This window comes from Oncorhynchus nerka, linkage group LG26 (genome assembly GCF_034236695.1).
Source record: "Oncorhynchus nerka isolate Pitt River linkage group LG26, Oner_Uvic_2.0, whole genome shotgun sequence".
In the NCBI taxonomy this organism is placed as follows: Eukaryota; Metazoa; Chordata; class Actinopteri; order Salmoniformes; family Salmonidae; genus Oncorhynchus; species Oncorhynchus nerka.
This window is the reverse complement of record NC_088421.1, coordinates 15612684-15622178: the sequence shown is the minus strand read 5'-3', so window position 1 is coordinate 15622178 and position 9495 is coordinate 15612684. Positions and strand designations below refer to the sequence as shown.

The 9495-nt window shown below is 47.2% G+C and overlaps 1 long non-coding RNA gene across 1 annotated transcript; it reads right to left on the bottom strand.

The window, feature by feature from the left end:
• Positions 1 to 2680: 2680 nt before the first annotated feature.
• Positions 2681 to 8942, bottom strand: LOC135564664 (uncharacterized). Its single transcript, XR_010461190.1, has 2 exons — positions 8739 to 8942; positions 2681 to 4127 (listed from the first exon to the last, which is right to left on the bottom strand). It is a non-coding gene; the product is annotated as an uncharacterized LOC135564664 (long non-coding RNA).
• Between the last annotated feature and the right edge of the window lie 553 nt (positions 8943 to 9495).

Below are 9495 nucleotides of genomic sequence, written 5' to 3'. Positions count from 1 at the left end.
CATTTCCATCAGGTAATTTATTGGAGAGGAGTGCAGAGTGGAAAGGTGAATGAGGGGGCGATTCTGAGTATTCGGTATATATGGGGTGATTGACATCAGACCGTCAGACCCTCAGATCTCTCAGAATTTGTCCTTCCAGATTTCTCTGTTCTGAAAAGCTATTCCAATTGAGTGAAGCCATATACAAGACTGAAGAGACGATGGTAGAACTGGTATTGTCATAAAGTGAGGTAAAGTCGGTCTATTCAAGTCAAGGGCAGGGCTCTTTTGAAAAGGTGAAAGCTGAGTAGTAGGATGTTGGAGTGGCTTTAGGTTGAGTGAAGCTTTAGAGCAGGTGAACTTTCGCTGCGGCGTGACACAATATTGAGGTATTTGTGGTGTTCTGTCTGTGTGTACCAGTCATTGGTCTGTAAACTCTCTTGGAACGTTTGGTGAACATATTAACTCTTTCCTCTCCTTTTAACCTGACTCATCAACCATCCTCGCCCTTTTCTACAACCCGATTCCCTGATGGATCCTTCAGTCTGCGCTCTCTGTCTCCTTCCAGAGGCTCCAGCTCTTAAACGGGTCCAGCCACCAACCCTGAGAGGGAGCCTCTGCCAGGGCATCTGATCCTCCTGATGACAGAAACATATGGTCTGTTGTGAACACGGCTGGCTGGCTTTACTACCCTGGCTAAACGCTAAACCCAGCCTGGCAACTAGAACACCCTACCACCCTGCTCTGCCCTGGCTGGAACAATGTTGCCTCTGTCTCCCAAGCTCAATAATATCCAGCTCCTCCTTTCCAAATCCTCCCTGCTCTTCTCTTCTCAGGCGGCTGCATGGCCACTGATACCAGCCAGATACCAGCCCTCTCATCCTTGTCTCATCTGCTTCCCCTGCCACTCCTTCTGCCTCACCTCCATCACCAGACACTAATGCCCTTTTCAACTATTGCTTCTAGCTTGAATCATACTGTTCTTGCGAGGATATTTCCTTTTTTACGTGGGTCTTTTCCAGCATGGCTCCAGCAACGACGGTGGATGCAGAACCTTGGCCAGCGCAGCTTGGCTGGACTCAGTAGTGTAAAAAGGATACCTGAAGTGCCCTGCCACTCTGCCACCCACCCTCCTGCCACCCAGTAGAGCTGCTCCTGGTGCTGAACACAGGGCAGTGAGCACCAAGCAGTATGTCTCTCCCAGGCCAGACCTTCGGTTAGGGGAGTGTGAGCCGCAGATGGCAGTCATCTAATTGTTTACACTGAAGGGGGGTGTGTGTGGGAACCGTGTGCTCCCCAGTGGGGATCGATGTGGGAGAGATAAGGGCCGGCGGAGTGGCCTTGGTCGGACATGGACTAGAACCGTTTTGCTGTGAGAACTTCATCCGCCCCATGCTGTCATTTCAACATAACATGGAACCGCAGCAAGGTCGCCCCGAGAAATCTCTCTCTCTCACATTCTCTTTTTCATTTTTTCTCTGTCTGTGACAAGGCAGGGATAGTTTTTGTACACACCGCAAGCATTCTGGGACCTAATAGTGTGTTTGTCCTTCTATTCTGGAATGTTCCCATCAGACCTGTTGCTTTAGCTTTAGCGTGGGAATCAAGGGCAGAGATATGGGAGAATAAGAACTGTCAATCAGTCATGTGCAGTACGATGAGAAAAACAAAGCACCTCTGGGGATCTAGAACATACTAGCTAGCCCCTGTAGGCATAGCTATAGTCATAACTCTCCCATCCTCAGCCTGCTGTGCTCTACATGCGTCTGCTAGGAGAGTGCTGTCAACGGAACTGGTGATGTGAACCAACCTGGAGATGGGAGGATAACAGAGACCTGTCTCTACCTGATCTCCTCCCATCAACACTCATCAGTGCCATCATCATTATAGTCCCCCCACATTTCACTCTCACTCTCTCCCTAACACAGATCAGAGTACACACACACACACTTGCTCAGAACTCATTGACTGCTGCTATCATGTTGTAGTACGATTGACCCTCATTGGGTGCAGGATCAGCTACATGCGTCTGCTAGGAAAGTGCTGTCAACAGAACAATCAGATTTGTGAACATGGTCCCTAGCTGTGTGTTGCCGCTTTCCATGTTGTCTGTTGTCTGTAGCTTGTGAGGTGTGGAAACACTTTGTTGCTTTTATGAATTTTGTCTTGCTGCTTTTGTTTTATGTTGCTCTGTCTGTATGCTACGTCTTGCTTGTTCTATGTTGCTCTGTCTGTATGCTACGTCTTGCTTGTCCTATGTTGCTCTGTCTGTATGCTACGTCTTGCTTGTCCTATGTTGCTATGTCTTGCTTGTTCTATGTTGCTATTGTCTATATTGTAATTGTTTTTAATAACCTGCACAGGGACTGCGGTTGAAAATTAGCCGGCTGGCTAAAACCGGCACTTTTACTGAAACGTTGATTAATGTGCACTGTCCCTGTAAAAATAAAAAATAAACTCAAACTCAAACTCAGAACTGGTGATGGGAACCAACCTGGAGATGGGAGGATAACAGAGACCTGTCTCTACCTGATCTCCTCCCATCAACACTTATCAGTGCCATCATCATTATAGTCCCCCCACATTTCACTCTCACGCTCTCCCAAACACAGATCAGAGTACACGCGCACGCACACGCGCGCACACACGCACACGCATGAGCACACACACATACTTGCTCAGAACTCATTGACTGCTGCTATCATGTTCAAATCAAATGTATTTAAATAGCCCTTCTTACATCAGCTGATATCTCAAAGTGCTGTACAGAAACCCAGCCTAAAACCCCAAACAGCAAGCAATGCAGGTGTAAATGCACGGTGGCTAGGAAAAACTCCCTAGAAAGGCCAAAACCTAGGAAGAAACCTAGAGAAGAACCAGGCTATGAGGGGTGGCCAGTCCTCTTCTGGCTGTGCCGGTTGGAGATTATAACAGAACATGGCCAAGAAGTTAAAATGTTCATAAATGACCAGCATGGTCAAATAATAATAATCACAGTAATTGTTGAGGGTGCAGCAAGTCAGCACCTCAGGAGTAAATGTCAGTTGGCTTTTCATAGCCGATCATTAAGAGTATCTCTACCGCTCCTGCTGTCTCTAGAGAGTTGAAAACAGCAGGTCTGGGACAGGTAGCACGTCCGGTGAACAGGTCAGGGTTCCATAGCCGCAGGCAGAACAGTTGAAACTGGAACAGCAGCACGGCCAGGTGGACTGGGGACAGCAAGGAGTCATCATGCCAGGTAGTCCTGATGCATGGTCCTAGGGCTCAGGTCCTCCTCCGAGAGAGAGAAAGAGAGAATTAGAGAGAGCATACGTATATTCATACAGGACACGGATAAGACAGGAGAAGTAGATCTCTCCTCTGTGTGCTGGGTGTTTGCCCACAGTGAAGGCCGTTGAGTAATGACTGAATGCTTTTGGGACTTCTTACTTAACTCTGTTTTCCCTGTATCTGTATCCGACTGTAATGAAGTTCTCTCCGCCTGACGATGCATATATCACCTTTAACAAGAACACATTCCTATAGCGGCACCATGGGAAAAAGACACAGGGGCAACAGAGGCCGCAGGGCATTACTGCAGCAGTAAGAGTAAGTGATGTGGAGAGAGAGAGGGGGAGAGTGTGTGGGTGGGTGTGAGAGCGAGAGAGAGAGGAAAGCTAAGACCCCTATGCTAAGAGTGAAGTTGAGAGAGATACTAGAAGAAGAGAGAGAGAGAGAGAGGGCCAGGCAAAGGGAGAATGGGAACATATTTACTGTGTGCCTATAAGCTGAGCGACAGTCCCCCTTTGTGGTGGTGTTGAACACCCTGTGTGGTCTCTCTGGTTCCAGTCTCACCGTGTGTGTGTGTGAGTTTGTGCTCGAAGTATGTGTGTGTGCGTGTGAGAGAGAGAGTGGCGCTCTCAGACACTTCAGACTGCAGTCTGATACACAGCTCCTAGATGCGAGGGGAGAAGGGCAGGAGACGTCCAATAAACAGAGTCTGTTTGATCCAGCCGCAGCCCCAGCAGCCTGCCAAATTCTCCCTTTGTCTTTGTCTCAACTAGGGCCGACAGCGCAGCCATAGCCACAGTCACAGCCGTCACGCAGCCACTCGTCTTCCCACTGCTAGCTGCTGTGAAGGGCATCATTCAGTCTGGGGTGGTCAATTGCTAAGGGGAGAAGGACAGAAAGAGAGAGGGGGCAGGGAACGAGAGTGAGAAGCAGGGACACAGGGCACGGCAAAGAGAACATGGCAATGAGCAATCATGTCAATCATAGTTGGATCATTAAATCTAGAACATGACCTCACTCTGTCCTCATGTCTAAAATTAGCTTCTCTCTTTTCTTTCCCTGTTTGTTTACCCAATCATCTCCCCCCAAAACCACATCCCATAACATTGCCACAACATTCCCTAATGAAGCTGGGAGGCCTTCCCTCTGCAGGTAATTAAAAGTGGTGCCTCCAGAGAGCCCACATGCTACTCATCATACCCTGGCTGACTGGTTGGGAAAGATTGGAAGCTGGAGTTCACAATCACTCAAAAATGTCCAACGGGAACATGAAGCCAAACCCAGTAAAAGTGATAGAGTAGATAAGTGGGAACAGATTAAAGGTTGTTATTACGTTCACAGGCAATGATTTGCTCCCAACTGTTGAGTTGCTTGAGTGTGTCTTTACAACATACACAGTTAAGGAGAATGGTATATCAACTGCTTAAGAAGGAATGGTGTATTGGAAGGCTGTTTTTCCAAGTTCTGCTCCACTTGTCGAAAGCTTATGGGCAAAGGAAGACAGGCATATTTGAGGAGCATTGGCTTGCCTGTAAGTGTGTGGCTCCAAAAGAAAAACATAGGATTTCACATGAAAAGATACAACTTTCATGTTGAGGTATAAACCATAAATTCTGTTTGAGCAGCGTATGAACTATAAAGTTATACAACTGTGTCCCAAGTACACAACCTGGCTCTTATTTCCCATTGAACACAATTTAGACCCTATATAAACCTCTAATAGATACTACCAGGTCTCCTCCAGTCTCTTCCACAGGCCGGGCTAGAGAATGTCCTATTGGTAGAGAATGGCCTGTTGGTAATAGGATTTGGCCCGGTTGAGAGTGGAGGAGATCTGATCTGGGGAATGTTTTGTTCTTGGCCTCCTGGCATACAGAAGAGGGTTGGCCAAGCTCCAGCTGTCAGGGGAACTGTGATTATCCCAATCAGATGCCATTTTAGTTGAGTTTTTATTCTAAGCCAGGTTTAGTCTTCTCTCCCGGATCTCACTGTTCTTCTTCATGTGACGTGCCAGTTGAGGAGAAACTCTAAACTGAGTTCTGGATCAGGTACAACCAGCACCGCCTATTTCCCACAGTCAGGCCCAGGTGGCACAGGCCAGATATCTGACACTAATCAGTCATTAAAAGTCTAACCCTACCACTCCAGTATCCGTGCCAATTGTAAATATGGTTTTGGCACAGACCCAGGAACTGACCCTGTATATAGCCTACTTACTTTATTGTTTTCTAATTATTATTATTTTTTGTGTGTTTTTATTCCACTTTACATTAGTTTATAGTATAATAGTTTTACTACTGATATGTATTACTGCATTGTTGGGAAAGAGCTTGCAAGAAAGGCATTTCACGGTACTAGTGCATGTGACTAAAACGTGAAACTAATTCTGCTCTGCCCTTGGCCAGACCGGGTCAGACCAGGCCAGACCGGGCCAGACAGCTGACACTGTGACAGTGAAAACTGCTGTTATGTCTTATGGAGGGATTCCAGGAACACACAAACACTACAGAGGAGAAACAATAGAGGATTGTAAATATCACTCCCTTTTTCAATTTCCAGATCTTTCTCTGTGCTTTATTGTTTCAGGGGGGGGTAATAAAAAATTAATAGGTAAGAGACATTTTTGAGGGGTCAGATTTGAAGATGGTGGGGTAAATGATGTAGAGCCTGAGTAGGTCATGGAGAGAGGAGAGACCTGGGAAAGGTGATTGACGCTCAAATCAAAGCTCTCCCTTAGGCTATAACACCCCCCAAAAAATAGAGTTATTTTCTTTCTCTGTCTCTTTCTATCTCTTCCCACCTTCATCCTCTACTCTATGAACCTTATCTTTTTCCTGCTCATTCCAACCTCTCTCTCTCTCTCTCTCTTTCCTCCTCCATCCTCTTCCTTGTCTTTCCCCTGACCTATACTATTTCCTGCCTTTTCACGTCTCTCTCTTGCACTCTCATTCTCTCTCTGTCCCTCTGTCCTCTCCCCCTCTTCCTCCTCTACAGTAATCCCCTTCAGAGGTCCAGCAGTGTTGTGATGTTCCAGGCTTTAGTCTTCATTGGTCTTTGGCCTGTGGTAGAACAGCGTGCATCGTACCCAGGGTAAGAAAAGTACTGTTACCCAGGCGTCTGCATGTGGAGATCAGGTTTAATCCAGGGAGAGGGGTTCAGAGGGGTCATCTTAAGCAGCACCTGTCATGGCTCAGCTCAGAACCTCAGGCCCATGACCCAGGGGTCTGGATCCAGTGTGGATGTAGGGATGTATGTATGCAGCTGTGCTGTTGTGGCTGAGTCATCTGAAACACAGCCGTCAGCAGCACACACAGGGCATTTGGCCTCTGATCTGACACACCATGATAACAACGAGCCTTCACTGTGAGGGACAGAATATAGGGAGGCTTGTAAATCTTATGATCCAGAATTATGCGGGTGATCTAGTGGCTCCAGGAATGCAGTTTGCGTAACGATGGTTAATTTCAACACTGAAGCGTTGAACGTTGAGACAATCAACAGGAGACAATCAACACACACATACACACACACACACACAGAGACATGCTCACACACACACACACACAGTCCCAGAGAACTTAATATTTCAGACTAACTTTCTCTCAGTCTAAACTGCTATTGTAAACATTGGGGGTTAAATGTCGACCCGAAACATGCCAGTGTTTTTTCTGTCTTGAATGGAAAAATGCATGGCCCCCAGCACCTCTCCCTCAGAGCTCTGGCCTCTTGAGATAGCCAGGGATATAAAAGAGGCTGATCTGACTGGCTGATCGGTCCTGTGCTCTGGGGCCTGCAGGCCTCGAAGGGCTGTGAAAGTCCATTTATAAACCGATTGGTCCAAATAAGCAGAGGAAGCGGGAGGCCGGGAGCTGCACTTTCCCACAGTTCTCCAGGAGGCCGACGTGTGGCTCCTCCTGCTCCTCTGAGCTCTGCTCCATGACTGCATGGAAACTTTCAGCATTCCCACCATTACAGGCAGCAGGACCACTGGACCATGTCAACCCCAGGCAGGGTAGGCATGCAGACCAACCTGACCACTCCTGTTTACCCTGCACCAAATCACCACTCACTCATATAGTACAATGGGAAAGCTATGGGGCATGGCCATGGAGAGGCTCTCACGGTGTTACATAGATCAGGATCTTATCATATGTACATATAAACATTGTAAGCATCCCGAACAGTCAAAGTTCTGATTAGCTGTGGTTAAGAAAGCTATCGTCCTCTCCAGGGATAAGGAAGTAATATTACATTATTTTAGATTGGAGGTGGTGGCTCTGCAAATACAATATCATATTGTAATTCATCCCTTCTCATTGTGTGCATTTTCAATCCCACTGGACTTTGAAATCATAAGGTCTCTTCATCTCTGTCAGGTAACTCCAGCCTCCAGCCACCTGCTGCTGCCCAGTCCTGCAGGTCAGATCCTAGCAGGTCCACTCTGAACAACAAAGCCTGCTTGACCAACATCAGTCCATTAGTCCAACCCAAAGCCCCTAGTCAACAAGAAACCTGAAAATGTCCTCAAAAATACATCCGCCATTCTTTCATTCGGTTCTAGTCCATTGAGTGCATATCCAATTTCACTGTGTAGCATCTTGAGGCTTCAGTGTGACATTCTGTGTTGTGGCCCTTTTAACTGGTTTCTCTGAGGCCTCTGGAGGTCGTTGACCCTGGACGTGTGAGTGACATGAAGGAACAGTCTCCCTCTAAGAAGATTTACTGTGAATTAACGCGCTGATTTGATACTCTGTTTCATCTGCCATGTTCTGTCCTGGGCCAGCAGCACACGCTGGACTCGATGGACCTAGAGCATGGTCCTGTCCTGTACAGATGGTGGATTGCAGATTGGATTTCAGTTGGCTTTCAAAAGGCTGTGCGCTTGCAGGATATATTTCAGCGATGTCATTGGTCAACAGTCACATCTGCCAAAGATGGGCTTTTGAAGAATGCAGCTGAATCGGCCCCAACGTCATCTCACGGCATCACTCTGGTTTTATACTTGACCTCTGTTCGGTTTATTAACCCATGGTTGTCATCCAACCTTCCAGGCAGCATTTACTCAACACTGTCTGGGAGACAGACATAAGATAGTTATAATAGATGTTCTTTGAGTAAAAATATCTTAAGATGAATGCACTAACTGTAGGTTGCTCTGGATAAGAGCGTCTACTAAATGACTTAACTGTAAATATAAATAGAAAATAGCACGAAATGTCTTGATGTTCAGACTGAGTACTAGAACATGATGGTGACCACTGCAGAGTGGCAGCAAGCTCAAATCAGTTAGGAGGGCAGCTGTGCTGCTAGGAGGCCATATCCAGCTGGCCTGGGCTCTGGGAACCAGAGACGGAGCAAAACTCAATTTCAGCACCAACACACACACACATGCGGTCGCATGTACTACCTCAAGCACACACACACACTTGCACGTGTATACACACACACAAACACACACTGAATTTCTCAAACTTCCAACTAACTCTTACCCCCTGGTTAAACTGTCATCTGTAGTTCTGTTCCAGGCCTTTTGCTTCAGCTTTTACAGCGTCATGTGGTTCTGGATTCCCACATTACAGAGCCACTGCATGTGGTGTGGCTTGCCTGTTCCGTTTCCTGGAGATTAACTCTGTGTGGCTCTTTCTTTACTCTGACAGAATGAATCAATCTAATGTAAATAAGCATTCCCTCCCAACTTTCAACAAACCTATGGCCTCCCCAAAACCATAGCAGACCCCCCCCCCCCCCCGCCCCTCCTCCGCTGAAAGTGAGAACATTTCACCAGGAGATCTAAACTTCCCCCTCTCTCTCTTCCAACAGACGCCCCTGGCTCAATGACTTTGACTTCCCACATAAGAGTGACTAAAAAAAGCATCTGCAAATTGCAACCATACGTGTTTCTGTTCCCCTGTCCTCCCCCTTCCCTCCCACACACACACACACACACACACACTTATAAGTCTAATAGGGGCCGTAAACTCTGGGAACTGGTACAAACCCTCCACAGCCCCCTCTTTTCCCCTGGAACTCAGAGCCCTCTTGTGAAAGAGCAATTCCTACTCATTTCAGAGTTCACCTACCATTTACCTCTTATAACCATACAGTATTACTAGGAGAGTGAGCAGACGTTTCTCTGTTTGAGAACGGGGACCCTGCACAGAGTTGAAGTTCTCAGTAAGAAAACAAACATTTTGGGCAGAGAGGAGAGAAGATGGGGTGAGGGGTGGGGGGGGGGGTGGGGGGGCA